Source organism: Hetaerina americana, unplaced genomic scaffold (genome assembly GCF_022747635.1).
Source record: "Hetaerina americana unplaced genomic scaffold, ioHetAmer1.1.p SCAF_5, whole genome shotgun sequence".
Taxonomy (NCBI): domain Eukaryota; kingdom Metazoa; phylum Arthropoda; class Insecta; order Odonata; family Calopterygidae; genus Hetaerina; species Hetaerina americana.
Window position 1 is genome coordinate 22,378,434 of NW_027287095.1, and position 17,439 is coordinate 22,395,872.

At 40.3% G+C, this 17,439-nt stretch overlaps 1 protein-coding gene across 1 annotated transcript in view; it reads right to left on the minus strand.

Annotated features, from left to right (window-relative positions):
* Positions 1–17,439, minus strand: part of ths (thisbe) — a 185,386-nt gene that overhangs the window by 156,946 nt on the left and 11,001 nt on the right. The window lies entirely within an intron of this gene.

Genomic DNA, 17,439 nt, shown 5'->3' on the forward strand with positions numbered 1-17,439 from the left:
ATCAACTTGCCTTTGGTTGGTGAAAAGGCCGTAGCCTCTTCGACAGATTTTTTTAAGCACCGACGAAAGGATGGAACCCTTAGAAAATGAAGAAAGAGATCTTTACTACCTGTTCACCAACTCCTTTTTTTTTAAGTCCCAGGTTTCCCGTGGGCTGTAAATATGTTAGGACACAACCTCAGCATCACAAAATGCTTTTATTATTTCCGCTGAAACCTCCCCCTCCACCCCTGTACATTTACCCCTTCTCTCCCTTTCCCGTCCACCCTCCAGAGACATTTCCTCCTAGCTTTCTCACGAGTCCGCGATCTTTTTTCATTCTTTGTTCTTTTCTTGGCTCCACTCATTCTCATTACGCACAAGGAAGGATCGCTCTCGTGCGCGGCCATGGGAGTTAACAGTTCAAACGAGTGGAGGCGACGGCACGGCAGCATCGGTCTGGGAAACCATTAGCGGGGAGATGCCCACCATGAGACCGCAGACTCCTCTCTCTCGACCCGCTTTCAACTCCCCGACCTCCCACTTCACTTTTATTTTTTTTCTCCATCTTCTCAATTTTCGTGTTGGAGATGGGTCAGAGTTCAAGATGCCACATCTTCAGAGAAAGTGGTTCTTCGACAAGCCGAGGCGGGATGAAATTTTCGCGAAATTGCACAACCGATCTGAGGGAGGACAGGCGGGGAGACGGGGGGCAGTTAGAACGAGGATGGAAAAACACGTACACGTGCGCACCGAACGTGTAGCCTTCCTCTCAGGGTGCGATCCGTTTTTTCTCTCGTTTCGCGCGGAAGGGGACTCGGGGAGGGGTCAGAGGAGGCATGCGGAAATCGGACGGCGAAGAATTTCGAGGGCGATGGAGGGTGAAGAGGGAGGGGCATTGGGAGGGGGAGGGGAGAAAGACCAGCCGAGTAAACAGTTTCAGTGCTCCCGTACGAAATCCGACCTGACCTACTCCATCAGTCGCGTGCGTGCAAGCGTTTTCACTCCATTTAATGCAGTCGATAATGCCACCACTACTGCAGAATCCATCTGCGCCTTCCGTGGCAGATCGCAGCGTTTAATGTTTTAAGGCGTTTATTGGATGCTGTTATTCGCGATGGAATTGGCACCTCGTATGATGGCGCGATTCAAGCGTGCGTTTCTAGCGAGCACATGGGTTGATCTAGAAGCACGAATTAGACTTATTTGTAAGATGATCTAACATCATAATTTATAGTTCAACAATGCGGTATCACTTTATCTACATTTGCATGATATTCTGCAAGTTACCGGAATAGTATATGGCAAGGATTGCATCCACACTAGGAATGCACAGTACGGGTAGAGTTACACTCCCGTACCATTCATGAAAGGCTCGTTCTTCCAAAAATATATCTGCTATTACGTATTGAAATCATTTCGCGTGGTGTCAAATTCCTGAAGGAAAGACCACCATTGGTGGAAAAATCATTAAAAAAATCCAAAAAAAAACTTGCCATTCTCAAAAAATATCCATAGTAATTTGAAACCAATATCAACTGCGTAAGGATAAAAATAGAAAGAAATACCGTAGACTTCAAAAGCAGATATTAGATTATGGCATAGGCTATTCCTACATTATATAGGACAGTTCATTTTAGGGATTACATTATCATTTCAGATCTATGTGACGTTGTGCTGTGCTTTTTTCAGAAAAATAATGCGCGAATAAGATGCCAGCGATGTGGAAAACGCATATTTTTTCCCTATACGCGACGAGATGGCATGTAACAAGACTGTCTGACGCGTCGTTCGGAGATACCTATTCCTTTAAATATATAAATTAATATTTACCTCATGAGAGAAAACATAGCCTATAAACTCGAAGAAATGCTACGCAAGTACAGTTTATTTGTACAAAGTGATATCGCAATAAACTGATTAGAAATACTGTAGTTAGTCAATTTCAGCTTTAGCTAACAACAAACCATTAGCTTTGTCACAATTTTTTATTTTCCGGGGATAACATTTCGCAATTTTACCTTCATGAAAAATATGAATTCCTATTAGCATTTGTCGGAAACTTAGAGCAGGTTAGTAGCACAACGTCAAGGTAATCGTTACTCCGACCCTGCACTCTATCTAACCAAGACAATTTCATCTAAGACTGCACGATAACACCAGACATGAATCTTTACCCTAATTTGTTGTGTGATTTGCACACCTGAACAACGTCTTATGCCATTCTAACAATTCCCCACTTCATCTATTGTTCAACTAATATTTTTCTATCATAATATTAATTTGAATATAATGTAAAACTTTTGCCATTCCAATCTGAAAATTGCAGAGTTTTTGACAGAAACTAGGTAAAGTATTATTGAAATCTAGAACTTTTTCCCTAGAAAGATACGTAATAACGACATCTTAAAGGCCCCCATTCCTATTTCAGTCCTTTATATCACTTTTAGAATTCCTTTCCATAGGTGCTTTCACTCCACCTACGTTTTAAGACTATGTATACCCGTTTCCTTTGGTTGACGGCCGCGTTTTAATGTAAATGCTCAAGAGACGTCAGGGGAACTGCCCTAAGACGGCAATGAAATGAATAAAAAAATCGGCTATAGGTATGGATAATGAGGACATTAGCGGCAGAAGTGAACATAATATATAATTGAATGATCCATACAGTCATAAATACAATTATATTGTTGGATTTCCTCTTGAATTTCAGTGGCATGGTATATACGAATATATTCATCTAATATGCGCTAGATTAAGATATGTGTACCTCACATTTCAGGATCTTTATCCTTATGAGTCATTTTAAAAAACCTTCGCTTACAAAAATTCTTTTGCTAATTATAATTTTGTAACGTTTATCGTAAAAATTTGCTAGTTGCTGTATTCATTCGTTTTAGGGCACTAGAAAAATTATGGAAAAATATTTTTTGGTTCGGAGAAGCCTTATTCGTTATGGAAGGAGTTCATTTTCACAATAATCACGCACCGTAAAAATATTTGAAAAAGGACACTAGTTAAGAATGAAATTAGTTTTAATTTACTTCTTCAATTTCAGCCTCAAAATGTTTAAATGAATGATTTTCCTTGTCCTTATAATGATATATGCCTCACGGTGCAAAATGTTGCTTTGGGGATCATATTTTTATACTCTGTTTATATACACACACATATATGTATATGTGTGTGTATACCACACACAAGGGTATATAAACCATAAATACAGTAATCAATCCGAAGGTCGGTTTGACAGGAGATGGTAATTTCACCCAATACTAAGCCCAACGGCTTGTGAATTTACACATTAGGGTAGGAGGACAAATACCCTTACCTATGCCGGTTATGGTTTCCCAAGAAGATCTTGCACCCGAAAATTCACAGCTTGGGTAGAGCAGAGGGTCCCCGTAGAGCTTGAAATCGAACCTACCCCCCCGGTCAGTAGTCTATATATGTCTGTGTGTCGGTTGAAAATGAAATTATTTCCCTTGAACCAATTTTTCGTAATATTCTTCGGTGGCATATAAAAATAAGGCAGTGCAAATCTATAGTATTCAGAAGAGTATTTTATTGGTTGTTGCGTTGAAACTCATTTTACAGGTTAAATTCATTTGTAGTTTTTTTCATCTATGCACTTTACCTTCTGCCCTCTTTGCGTCAAAATGGGATCATATCATTTGGTGTTACATTCAGTGCACATCAAAATTACTGTGAAGTTGGAATTTATTATCTTAAAAGTAGACTGGTGGCATATCTTTAAGAATTAATATTCAAAGAGTTTTAACCTTGTGTAACACTGTCTGAGAGGACGGGAATCATGGCTCACATTGCCAATGCAATTACGTAACGTTGAAATGCAGCCGAAATGCTAAAAAAAGAAAAGAAAACTTTCGAGTGTTAAAAAAAACGTTCGAGTCCACTCACTCACTTACTGTGGTCGTTAGCTTACAAGCAATCTATATTGCCATCCCAGTCGGAGTAATCGGAAAAGTGAGCGGGAAGTTTATTGCTTTAGATTGCGTCTGCATTTAAAGGCATCAGCATCATTGGGTATGGCTGGTGCATGGTGCGGAATGGAAAACTGGGGGGAGACTGGATTATAAAATCCAGGGCATTAGCCTACCCTCATGAAAAATGCCAACTGATTAACATCCCTCCGGAGTGCCGTAACTTTGCTAAAAAAAATGAAGGAGAAGGACAAGGGGGCGGTCCCGTCTTTGAGAATTCCTCCGCCGACGCAAAGATTCGAATTCATACCGTCGGTGCCGAAGGTTAGTGATCCGGCTTTTCTTTCGCTCTGGTGGGTGGGAATACCTGCATTCGGCGATGAGGCAACAGGTATCTACAAAATATTTTATTTTGGCCGGAGAGAAAGAATCTAATGACTAACTCAAGAGTACAAATTCGTCCAATTCCGCGTTCAACATGTCGTAAAAATTGTGCAAGAAGGGTTAATGATGACATGCTTCTTCATTGTCACCAAGGAATTTATCATATATGTACATGTTTTATACCCTATTGTGGTATTATCATTCAGTCTAGAACCAGAATTGTTTCTCTTGGAAAATTTAAGGATAATTATTTTGAGGCTAAACATTTATTTACGTTGTAGGACTAAAGGAGGATGATTCTAATTCCCCGAGTCGATTAAAAGTATGCAAAAATAAATGAACACGTAGCTCAAAATGTAGCCATAGTCTGCATTTCGACGTTTATGTGTTCGGGTTGTAGAGCTCTCCTACTCTATGTTTTTGCAGTCCTCTCAGCTACGTTTTAAAGTACGGTGCGATGTAATCGGTATAGAAAACTGAAATATTTTTCGCGAGGCGAGGCGGAATCGTCTAGCATTTTGCGCAGAAAAATTTTTGAGTATTTTTGATGTTATTATGCATTACCTAAAAGAGGAACCAGGGCTTGAAAACGTGGTGGAAAAAGGAAAAAAAACTAAAATTGAGCGCTTTCATTGTAGAACAAACCATAAAAAAATATCTAAACATAAATTACAAATGTAACACGTAACTTCAGCTTCATTAATTCTGAATTTAAGGTGCCACAGTAGTACCGACGATAACCTCTCTGTAATTCACCCCTGACGAGTCCATAGGTAAATGAATTCTTTCTAGTGACCACCGCCATATCATCATTTCCGACATCGGTTGCACGGACTGGACCGATTCGCAAGGCCGATTTTTCTTCATTACCTTCATTCTCCATTGTTTCTCAATAACCAGCGAAGGGGTGGCTCGCGCAGAGGGATATTTCACCACTCTTTGGCAGAGCATTGTGACGCTCTTCCGGCTAATGTAACGATACTGTTTCCTGCGACCCCTATGGAATAACACCCATAGTTTCCCACACGTCGCGACGTATGACCCGATGCTTCGGTTCCGACCCGAGACCAGAACCTAAGCAAACCCGCTTTCCTTTGGCACATCGTTCACTATTGGCGCGTCTCCAAATGCATCAGTGCGTTAGCGACGAATCAGACGAATGGAAATAGGCAAGCAGGAAATGTAATGACAGTGCGCAGAGAGGGTGGGGAGACACCGGGTACGGCGGGAGGCATCGAGAAGGGTAGACTGGGAGGAGAGAGTGGCATATTCGTGAAAGGGTTGAGACACTCAATGGTAATGGACGCGTAAGGGCGCTGACGAAAGCTGAAAACTGACCATAGCCGGACGATAGAAATTTCCTAGACTCGACCCATTCGAATTAAAAAAAATGAACGACGAAAAAGAGATCGGAGGAGAGGACCAGAATGGGAAATGGGAAGAAGGGGGGAACGGGGGAAATTCCGCAGGTGTAACTTTGGTGATGCGTATGGAAATGTTATTAGGCAGACCTTCGTCCAACATTAAGTGGACTAAGTAAGAGTGGGAAAGAGAGAGAGGGAGAGAGTAATGATGATGCGCGTAATGAAAAACCGCCATTTGGTTCCAAAACAAGTTTGAAACGATGGGAAGAAATTACAGCGTTTTACTAAAAGAATCTTTTTGTTGAAAAAAAGCATCCACATTAGAAATTCTGCGAGTAATCTGGCTGACTTAATGGAAGGATGGATAGGAACCTGAATCAGAGAAGTCGGCTGCTAAAGTGGATTTTTTTATCAAAGAAATTATTACTTGTCATTCACATGAAATATTTACCTGGAAGTTAAAAAGAACTATGTGAATCTTAGTTTAAAAAGTTGCAATGGATGATAAATTTGCACAATCATTATTTACTAGAAACATATAGCAAGCATACATATACAGGTATCATTTTTGGTGGTTTTCGGGGAAATACCAGTTTTTTGAACATATCTGGTAAAAGTATTAATAATCCTAATCTTGAGTTATCTTATCCTCGAATGAATTAGACACTTTTCGCTTCAACCAAAATCATAATTATGTTAAAATTATACCTACGTTTACATTTAAAAGAGGTAAGGTTGCCAATATTTTTGAGAAAAATATGAATAACACTTTAAAACATGACCAGAAGAGTTTGAATAGTTTTGCAGTAACTCATGTTTTGTTTTTGGTGAGTCTCGAGTTTATTAGTCATTCATTGTTAACTCCCATTGATGAATTTGCATTAGTTCCCTCCTGTGTTCGCGTGGGAGCGGAGTGACTCATCCCCTGTCACTTATTCCCAAGATTCGTAATCCGCATTGACAATGGAGGTGTCTGTTGCCATATGGACTACACCGCTTTTAATGACCTAAACCTCGTGAAATAAATACGCACCGCCTTCTTCCCTGTAATTTCTGTACTCATCATAAATATTTCTTTTACACACTGATGAATATAATTCAAATCGAACGTAGTGATTTCTTTTTGGTCTAGTGAGATGATAATTTCACACTGAAGAACGTCACACCTTTTCTTAAAACGTGATTCGTCATGAAAAGTCAACGGAAATATAGTACGTCAAAAGACGAATCGCCAGTTGAGCATACATTTATTCTAATTACGGAAACACATCTAAGGAAAATGATTACTCTGATGATTTTTATTTTATAGTACATCATTGCTATGACATATGATGTATGTTAAGTTGAGCTTTCTCGTTTTAATTCTTATCAAAGTATATGGTTCCGCGCGATATGAGCTTTCCTTGTTCAAATACTCATTCAAGCGCTTCCGTCAGCAAAGGAAATTATTAATAGACGGCTCCAAGAAACTATTTTCACAGAAATATGCTAATATTCACATTTTTGCGGATGTATAATGACTTAACGAAATATCGAGTTTTAAGAATTTTCCAGTGAGATATGCTATGAGTTTTTATCCGTGTAATGACACTTACCTCACAGAATTAGCATGTTGATCTTCAATTACCATGAAAATTCACTTAATATATACTATAATTTAGATATTGTACATTTTTGAGTAACATCATGATAATTTTTGTTTAGAAGCAAGAGGTATGAACTGCATTAACCCACAGAACTTGTTCAATAATTTTCGTATTTCTATATCTGACTAATTAATTCAATACTTTCGGATATTCAAAATGCAACTTATACACTGGCTTGCGCACGGATGCTTCTAAATACAAGTTCAGAACATGAATTAATTCAAGAACATCATACTGTTTTCATGTATGTGTATATTCAATACTTCGACTAATAGTCTCTCAAATCGTCCAAAATATTCAAATGCTCATCAACCGAATGTTTCCCCACGTTAAGCGGATATCTACGAGCTCGTGCACTGATTTTTGCCACAAGGGTAGCTTCTGTGATTAGCCTCATGCCTATATAATATTCGTTGCCCGAACCATGAGGTAGACGAATATCGAAAAAATATTGGATCACAGTTTTCAAGCTATGATTGCACCCAGAATACCCATCGCGAGAGCAGATTTTGCCTCCTGAGAATTATTGAAGGGGAAGACAATATTTGCAGATGTTCTTTCATTCCCACAGTCATTGACGGTGGAAATGATCCCAAATACAGGAATGCTCCTTAAAATCATTCCAGAGAACCAAGGGAAGTTGGATTCCAGACGCTTTAATGCCCAGTGGAGGGGAGACGGAAGGCACATGCATTTTTCCTAAGAGTATGAGGTGACACAAGGTGCTCGTATTTCGTCGGTTTTGGGTCTAGGACGACAAGTCCTTCCCTCGCCTCTCCCAAGTTCGATTGCCGCAAAAGCCACGATAAATGCACCGCAGAAAAGTGGAGTAATTGGCGCTGATGAACAAAACAACTTCCTCCTTCATTAATTTACGTTTTTTAATCGTTTCTCCAGCCTTATGAGGACTTAGCCTGACCTATATCGGCCTATATATCGACCTATATATAAGTGCTTATGGGGTTTATCCTTTCTCTCGGAAACGACAACGACGAGCGTAAGTACGAGAAAATCGACTCCGTAAAATCTCCGTCGTCGATTCTGAATCGTGAGATTAGGTTATTATTATTAAAATGAGTCGTGTAGCAAAATGAAATTTGTGAGAGGCATGAAAATGAGAAAATAAAAGAATGAGTTTGCAAGAAATTAATTTTATGTGTGTGAATAATGCCGCCGAGTATAACGTAAACGTGTCCGTCAGGAATATTCTATTTAATCTTGTAAATTTTGCGATAAGTGAGCTCAAATTTGATCTGAACCACGGTTTCCAATGCCTATGAATGCATTCTAAAGTTTAAAGGTTAAATCAAATGTTAGAATAATTTAGAATAGTCCCATTATTTTTCCCCATTCTAGGTTATCTGTTCCGATTTATTCGTATTGTTAACGGTAGTAATTGGGTCTAAAATGCTCCAATAGCTAAGGCCCCTCAGACACAATCGAGAAAAGCAAACACCTATTCAGAACACGAAACCCATGATCCACAACAGATTATTTACAGGTAGATGCCGGGTGTACGTGCTATCTCATTTATTATTTTAATGATGAATATCTTCATCTTTTAAATTTACAAATCCACACTGTCCTCATCCAGCACATGAATTTATACTGCAACTTTCCAGTATTCACTGCAGAGGAGACCAAAGTAATGGACCTAATAATATCAGCGAGGGAATACGTTGACAACAGATAGTAACAACCTCAATTGGTTCTTGCTTCTTGGGACACTTCAGTGACATCTGGATTGCGTAATAAATATTGTTTATGGACCCTCATTCAGTGGCTGTTTCTTAGCCGTTTCATCAGTCCTAATTCTGGGAGGAAGCACTTCTAAACTTTCCATTCACAACGACAGTTATGGGAAATTAGACACGCAGTCTTGATATGATTCACTTTGCTAAACTGTTTTCGAATTTACGACCCCGTCATTACGTGGAAAATACATCGTGTTCCGTTGTCTGAGCGAAGGCAGTCGTTTGGGTCGCCGATGATTTCTTGCGCAGCGCGCATCTATTAATAATAATGATAACATTTTATGAACGCTCGCGAACACCCTGTTTCTCTTGCGAGGAAAGTTGAATCATTGACACGAATTGTGATGAATTATAAAATCTGGGTGCGGCCGCCCTTTTCTGTGGAAATCTCGTCTGCGACTCGGAGGTCTTTCGCATTGTCCCCTTACGGGAAAGGGATCGAGGGGGCAGTCACAAGGATGAAACGGGGAGAGGTGAGAAGCGGAGAGAGGGCCAGACAGACAGAAGAAGCGCCCGACACGCCCTCTGCCACGGACACGCCTCGCGTAATAATCGCAAGCGACACGCATCTTGCCCCCACCTCAGCCGCCTCCTCACTGACGAGACGACTGCCACCTCTTTACTCCCCTCTCACCAGCTCTCTCTCTCTACTCGCCTCCACGCTCACCTCCTCTCCACTCCCTACCCCCATCTCTCCACCTACGCGCGCCCACAGGTGACCCTCCTTTCCTCATTTTCAGAGGCATAAGGACACGTCTAAGGGTTGAAGACGAAGGTTTGTAGACGACGTCGCTTTTTCCGTGGCGGTCGCCAAGTGTGCCATCCAAAAAAGGGTCAGATCTATGAAATGGCAATACGCCCCCAAAAAAGCTTCTTTCGAAGGATAAAAAAAATAATCAACCTGAATTTTGGTGTGGTGGATGATGTTGGATCACACCTAATAATTCTAACAGCGTGTGAAATTCACACATAAGGGTAGGGGTGGGGGACACATGATTTCCATGTGCCCCCGGTGGTTTCCCAGGAAGATATGATACTCGAAAAATGACTCAGCTTGAGAGAAACTGAGAGTGCACCGAGGCGTCACCCTGGATCGAACCCCGGTCCGACCGCCATCAGCTCAGTGTTATAGCCGCTGGGTATCAACGACCCTCGCAATATTTTGAATCTTGATTAACAAGCGAATATTTTCGCAGGAGTTCTTTCTTTGCGTGATATGCCGGGTTATGTGCAGGTGAACGGATCGTGGACGGGAGGCAGACGAAAGGAATAAAGAGGTTCGTGAGAGTATTGACTAAGCAGTGTCATCTATACTAAACAAAAGGAGCTTCGTATAACGATAGTTTTACGAAGCATATATTTAGGGGGAAAAATACAACTCCAGCCATAAAATAATTGCCTCCCATTGTCGAGAGCTGAAATATATAATTTCTTCTCTTCCAAATCCGAATTTCAGATACTAATTATTTTGTCATAATAAACGAGTGCAGAATTTTAAAAGTTTTTTGCTCTAAAAATTCCATTTTAGAATTTATACCGATCATAATTGTGTTGTTAACGTTTAAAATATAATTATATGTATTTTTATATATACTATAATATGTTTGGTAGGCAAGATCACGGTATGAAGTTAAAGGAAAGGGACAGCAGAGCCAATCGAAATAAGGAATTATTTTTCCCTCGAACAATTCGAGACCACAACGGCATGGAACAAAATGTACGCTAATTTAAACTTCTGGAATTCCATTATTGGCCAATCAAAAATTATTCTAATAGCTGGAGGTCTAACGCCATCGGTCACACACCCTCGAGGTGAATCATGGGCTATATAGATGACAAGATGCAATGTAAATCGCACCTCGATACAGTGGGAACTTCGATTTCTGAAACACCGTAAACAATGTCTCCCGCCAACTCCGAAATCTATAAACTCTCTCTAGCCTACGTACATTTGGCTGAAAGAATGAAAAAATAATTTTTGCCACCCGATTGCTATCCAATTGAGATATCTCCAGGCTGCGCCATTTGTTTACAAATACTGCGCGAGGCAAATAGCAAAGAAATAATGTTCAGGAATCTAATCAATCAGTCCAAGAGTAAGAGATTAGCAGACTAGCCAGTGAATCAACTCGATGGCCCCTGGCTAGTGAAATAAAAGCATTTTCAAAATGAACGGGAAAGAGTAAACCAGAAGTGGATCCCCAAGTCGGGTTTTCGAATACGCCGAGAATAAGGAAAATGCGGTAACGTCGACTGCGTCATACAAGTAACTGTGTAACCGTCACCTCATTAACGATTTAGCGATTTTCGCTCTGTGATCCAGTCTCAAAGATTTTAACGTGGAGATAAGTATGATCGGAATTGAATTGATAGGCTGGGGCTAATTTAAAGGGGAAAAATCCAGTTACGCAAAAAGTCAAATTTCGAACTTTTTAAAAGATAAGGAAAAGGGGAAGCAGATATATAATTTTCCCTATCGGCCTTTGTTCCATTGTTCCAATTGCGAGTGAGTGAATAGTTATGTATAGTTTGAGAACGTCGCTAAAACCTGTAAAATACGAGTATGAGTTATATACTTTAATTTTTGTAATACCTTTTCAAGAGGAGAAAATTATCTCAAAAACACCCATAAATAAGGCATTCCGGCCTTTGAATGGAGAATAGCGTCGGCATCAATGAGGTGAGAATTTATCACTTCCCTCGACATTAACGGGAAGCGATGAGAAGATTGTCGACATGTAAAATAAACACGAAACAGGAAAATGAAAACTACAACGGATTGAGTTCAATAAATGAATCACTCATTATGAAACAGACCCAATAGCGACTATGACCGATTTCCTAAGCCAGAGGTATTCAGAATTTATAGCTTGGCTACTTTTTTTCATTTGAGAGCAATGTGGAGCCGGTTGGCCCCACACCTCCACATTGCCTGGCCGTTTTTACGGCCCGTTTTTGCAGGAAAACACGGCATTGAGACGGCTTCGAGAAGCGGAGGGGAATAGTCCTCGAAGATTTATGTATCTGAAATTCTTTGGTGAACCACATCACTAGTTCTCCCAGCCTAAACTTTTAAAACATTCATGTGCGGTCAAATTTCGAAACGTACTCTTTACGTCGATAGATAAATAGAAACTGGCCTCTCGCCTTAGTAGTCCCTATGCATTCTGCACGCTTAGAATTTTTTGAGCCTCAAACCAAAGTGGTGTGGCAAGTGGTCCCACTCGTTCCAAAAACTACGTCTCTCGATCCTTTTAACTTTTCCAATGGTCAAGCAGTACCAGACCAAAAAGTCCCCGGAGCTTTGAACGAGTTTGACACCATTAAAAAAGACCGCCGGGGGAAAAGGTGGAGAGTTGAGTTGAAAGGACGAGAGGGGACGGCGGCAGCTCGGGATGGCAGGGGAGGAAAGGAAAGAAGGAGAGAATGAGAATGTTTTATATGGCAATGTGCGGTACCCTGCAGAGAGGAATGGAGAAACGGAGGGAGAGATGAAGTGAGAAAAAAAAGATACTTGAAGGGAACAGAAGGAGGGGAAAGAGGAGAGAGAACGAGTTTGCCGCGGACAAAAGGCGGTCGAAGCGTACCGAACAGTGGCGGCGATGTCCTGTTATCACCCGCCCAAAGAGATAAGTGCCCCCTTCTTCAATGCCGTTCCCTTTAAGTCCTGCCGGGGAGTGGGAGAGAGGGGGGGGGGAGTCGGCGCTGTGGAAAATTGTGTAGTTAGACGGGCAAGAAACGCTGGCGAAAAATCAAAATATCGAGAGTGGAGTGCGGGATATGGGGAGGAGAAGTCCGAGAGATACTGTTGAGGCAGTTGTCGGGAAATAATGGGAAAACATGATGAAACAAGTGGGTGAGCAAAGAGGGAAATGGCATTTCGGGTCGCCTTACCCAACACGATCTACTCTCATCGTACCTAGTAATCTGGTTTAATGTATATCCTGACGCGATTGTCTTCTTCGTCTTCGAAATTCTTTTCCTCTCCTATAAGCGCAGTTAGTCAGCTTTAATGACGAAATGGAGATGACGGGATTGAAATCTTTTCTCTAAATATATTCTTGCAACGACAAAATGTTTGCGGGAGCCAGAAAATTATGTTGTTTAATTATTAATTAGGTTAGGTAATCAGAGGGACACTGATAAGTTATAATTTACTAGTTACTAGCATTATATTGATCCCAGGAATAAAGTTCCATTCCCACTTTTCTCGAATCCTTATAACAGGCCCTCATGGCAAGTTCCACGTGTTAATCAGACATCGTGATGCATTTAGATGAACCCGCGGAGCACTTGATCCGGAGAGGGAAAGTGCATCGTAGAATAATCGTCTTTTGGTCCCCATTTTTTACATGATTCGAAGGAGAAAAAAACATTAAAGGTGGGCAATTTCATTCAAAATGAAAGTTTTGCGATAATTTTATTGCTGGCTTAAAGACACGTACGGTGGATTCCGAGAATAACAAAACCTCCTCATCCCACCCTCCTCTATACCCCCTTCCTTGTCGTTAAAAATGACATTCCCTCCCGTCCCCTTTTCCCGCCTTTCTCAGCCATTCCTCGTGGCCCCCGACGCCGCCGTGCCCATATTGTCGAAGAGCAAACAGAGAATACGGAGAAAAAAATTGAAGGAAGGAAAAAAACGAACCATCGAAAACTTCTAAGATTTGTAATCCTTGAAATACCATAGTAAGGAAAACAAGGCTTCGAGTCAGAATCCGCCTTATCGAGAGAGGGCGGGAGGGGCGGAGAGATAAGATGGCGCCTGTCCGAGTGTGAGACAAAGGGAGCAGGAAGAGAGAAGGTTGGGAGAGTCTAGGTGGGATGGGTTGGGAGGTCAGAGGGAGGGGAAAGAACATCGGGAAAGGGGAGTCAAGTTGGGAATAGATTGAGGAGGATTAGGAGCTTACAGAATGGAAAAGACCGCTCGAATAATACGTTGAGTACCGGGTCCGTCGTAGTTGTCGAGCCGGTAACGCTCGACAACCAACAGCATCGAGGGTCGACTCCCGTCTCGAGCATGGATATTAAGTTTGTCCTGAGATTGGTTACTCGTGCTAGATGCTGAAGTATCTCTTTAGTCGTTGGAAAACCTGAAATCAAGTTCTTTTTCCTACTATGAACGAGGAAGGGGATGCGAGGTGGAGAAGGGCCGAGATCTTTCGAGAGGAGGGGTCAGAGTGAATTTATCCGTGACCGATCGTAGAACAAGTTTTTAAACGATTAACCAAAGCTCGAAAATGCCGATTTATGTTATTTATAATAACCTGTGGTTTTTCCTTTCTCTGAGTCTCGTACACATTCTGTAAAATATCGTGTTAATAAAAAAATACCAATAATAAACCAAAAGAGAGCCAGAATTCGAACAAAATCCACCCACCAGAAGTGATGATTACCTCCATTCGGGTTTTCATAGTACTCTATCGATCACTCGGTTAAAAACTTATACTCCCCTTAAAAATTGTTGATTTATTGTTTGTGCCTGAATTTTAAACTAAATATTTCTCCGTGAAACTTATCGTTGTAGAAATATTCAATTCTTCGTGGTCCAAGATGAGACGCCCCCATAGGATGGTGGTCAAGAAACAACATGACGCTGTTTAAAGATATGTATACATGAAGAAATATGGATGATTTTTGTTTCCCAGAGACAGAGTATTTACTTTTACATATTTTAATTAGTAAATTGCGAATTCAACACGGGAAATATTTCTAAATCCGTGCGTTCTAAGTTTTAATCGAAAAGAAAAATGATTCTTCGAATGAAAGACTATCAGAATGATGGGAGATGTAATAACTTCGTCTCTTTGGCATTTTGTACCATGGCCTCTATTTGAATGATTACACTTGCCTTCATTAATATAATACATTGTTCTCTCAATCGATGAAGAACCATTCATTATTATATCTTTAAATCACCGGGAGTTATTGGGTTGGGAGGGAGGGAGTTATATAAAATGCTTTAATTTCAAATACTAATCTATCACTAACAATTTCGAGTAACACGCCAATATGAATTTCAAAAGGTGTACAGGAATACAAGCAACTGTTATGCACATATCAGAATAACGTTTTCACGGACGCACACCGCAAATCCATGAACCAAGATTACAAATAATCCTTACGACCTAAGGTAGCTCCATGGATCTATCATAGTTGTACAACTATGGCACGGCGTGACAACTAAGCGATTATCCATTGTATCTCATTTGTCAACGGACAGATCGGGCTATGCAAGGTATTTTTATGATGAGATAACTCAGCGTCGTATCGCGTAACTCGTATCTCGTAACTCTGAAAGAGATTAGGATTCTCACGGCCCGACTAAATCGTGCGAAGTTAACATCGGGAATAAGTTATTAGAGAAGAATCCTGGGGAGAACACTGGGACAAAATTTATTTGATTTTTTCAGGAAATTTGAATGTGTCATCATACGTCGTTTTGCCCAATCCTATGCATACCGTATCACCTCATTTTACGATTCGTCGCTGAGATTCAGCCTTCGTTCCCTAAATATTACGATGGAAATACCTCAGCTACTTTTTTACAAAGTCGAAGAAAAACCTTTACGAGCACATAGCAGACCATAAATTGGAGTACGGAAGTATTTACTGACCCATTTTGTATTTTAATGTAAAATTCGAGTCTCCGCATTGGGTCATTACCATACGGTTGCGTGTGACCACGCAATTACAACTAACCCCAATTACTTGTCATTATGCGTATGAGGAAAATCCCTCATGGAAAAACATTGGGTGAAGCCGATGATGATATATGTGATCCCATCTTCTCAGTGTGACTGTTAAGATCAAACATCTGATGGGATATATCCCTTTCCCATTTTAGCGTCTGTGGCACGTGGCAACTTAGTTCTAATTAGAACCGTCTATTGACGATAATGAGCGGCGGTGAATGAACGTTTGGGGTACACAAACTTACGCCTTGATGTTCCACCAGTAAGCTAAAGAGTGCAACTCACAAGAGTTCAGAATGAAACGTTCGGCATATTTTTCGTACAAATTAACATAAATTCATATTATTGATTGGAAAGTATAAAAGAGCGACTGACTATTACACGTTGATACCTAAATGCGCGTTCGAATTTTTAATCATTCATTCTTGCTGCAATTTAAATTATTATTTGCAGATTAGGAGTTTTATTGGGCGTTTTGTACATGGGATTTTGGGATTCAGCTCTCAAGACTCGTATAATATTTGACGAATTAACACAGCAGCACGCACAGCTGTGTTTTTCAATTTTTTCAAGATGCGCCTTTCATTATGTTCTAAACATAATGACATACGAATTCATACAAGATGCTACAGGGAGTGATTCACACTGAAATTCATATCTATCTATTTTTTCTCAATTATTTTTTCGTTGAAAATGTTACAAACATAGGTTTTCAATTTATTTAATCTTTGTAAGTCACGAATAATTGAGTTAATTTGAATTAACTCTCTTAAAATTGGAAGGTTTAGAGAGTACAAGATCAGAATAAATTAGTAGATAAATATGAAGTCAACTCGGGAAGAAGGAAAGAAGACTGATCGTAATGAGCATCATTCGGGGATCAAAAAAAAGTGCTTAAAATATTCAGATTTCTTGTGTTTTAGCTCGTGCGTCTGTCAAGACTCTTTCCGAAGAAGAGGAATGCCATGTACTTACCAAAACAATGAACACTTCCACAAAAAATAATATTTCAATCAATCTCGGCGAGGGGCCAAAGAAATTACTCTTCGTCGCCTTCTCGGTCGCGTCTTCGCCGCCGTATATTTTATATAAATATCCACGTCAGGAACTATCCAAATGAATTTTCCATTTAAGGCTTGATCAGATCCTCGGGCCAATTGGAACCGCCCATCCGCCAATCAGCGCATCTGCATACATTATGCACGTCTATCCATCTGCATATATTAAAAGGCTACGCCACGGGGTCATCCGTTATAAATTTAATTCTTTCGTCAACACTTTCTAATTAGTCTGCCTACACGAGGGTCGATACGGGTATCATGTCCTTTCACTTTATAGCGAATACGAAAAAAAAACATTGAAATGAGCAGGCAGGTATGGAAAAATAAGCATAGTGGATTTTAAATTTTAAAATACCTCGAGATACTAGTATGATATTGAGAGTTTACTCGTAGGATGAACGACATCTGTCTTGAAGGAGGCATCTGCCGAGGAAATCAACGCATGAATTTATAAATGAGTTTACAACGAAGCAAAGGAATTTTTCTGTTGGTCTTCTTCATATTTTTCACTGAATGATTTTGAATATTTCATTTAACAATATTCTAATACCACTATAATATTTTCAACGTAAAAGAGTAATTTGTCAAAGCCAACACCGTGCATAAAATTTT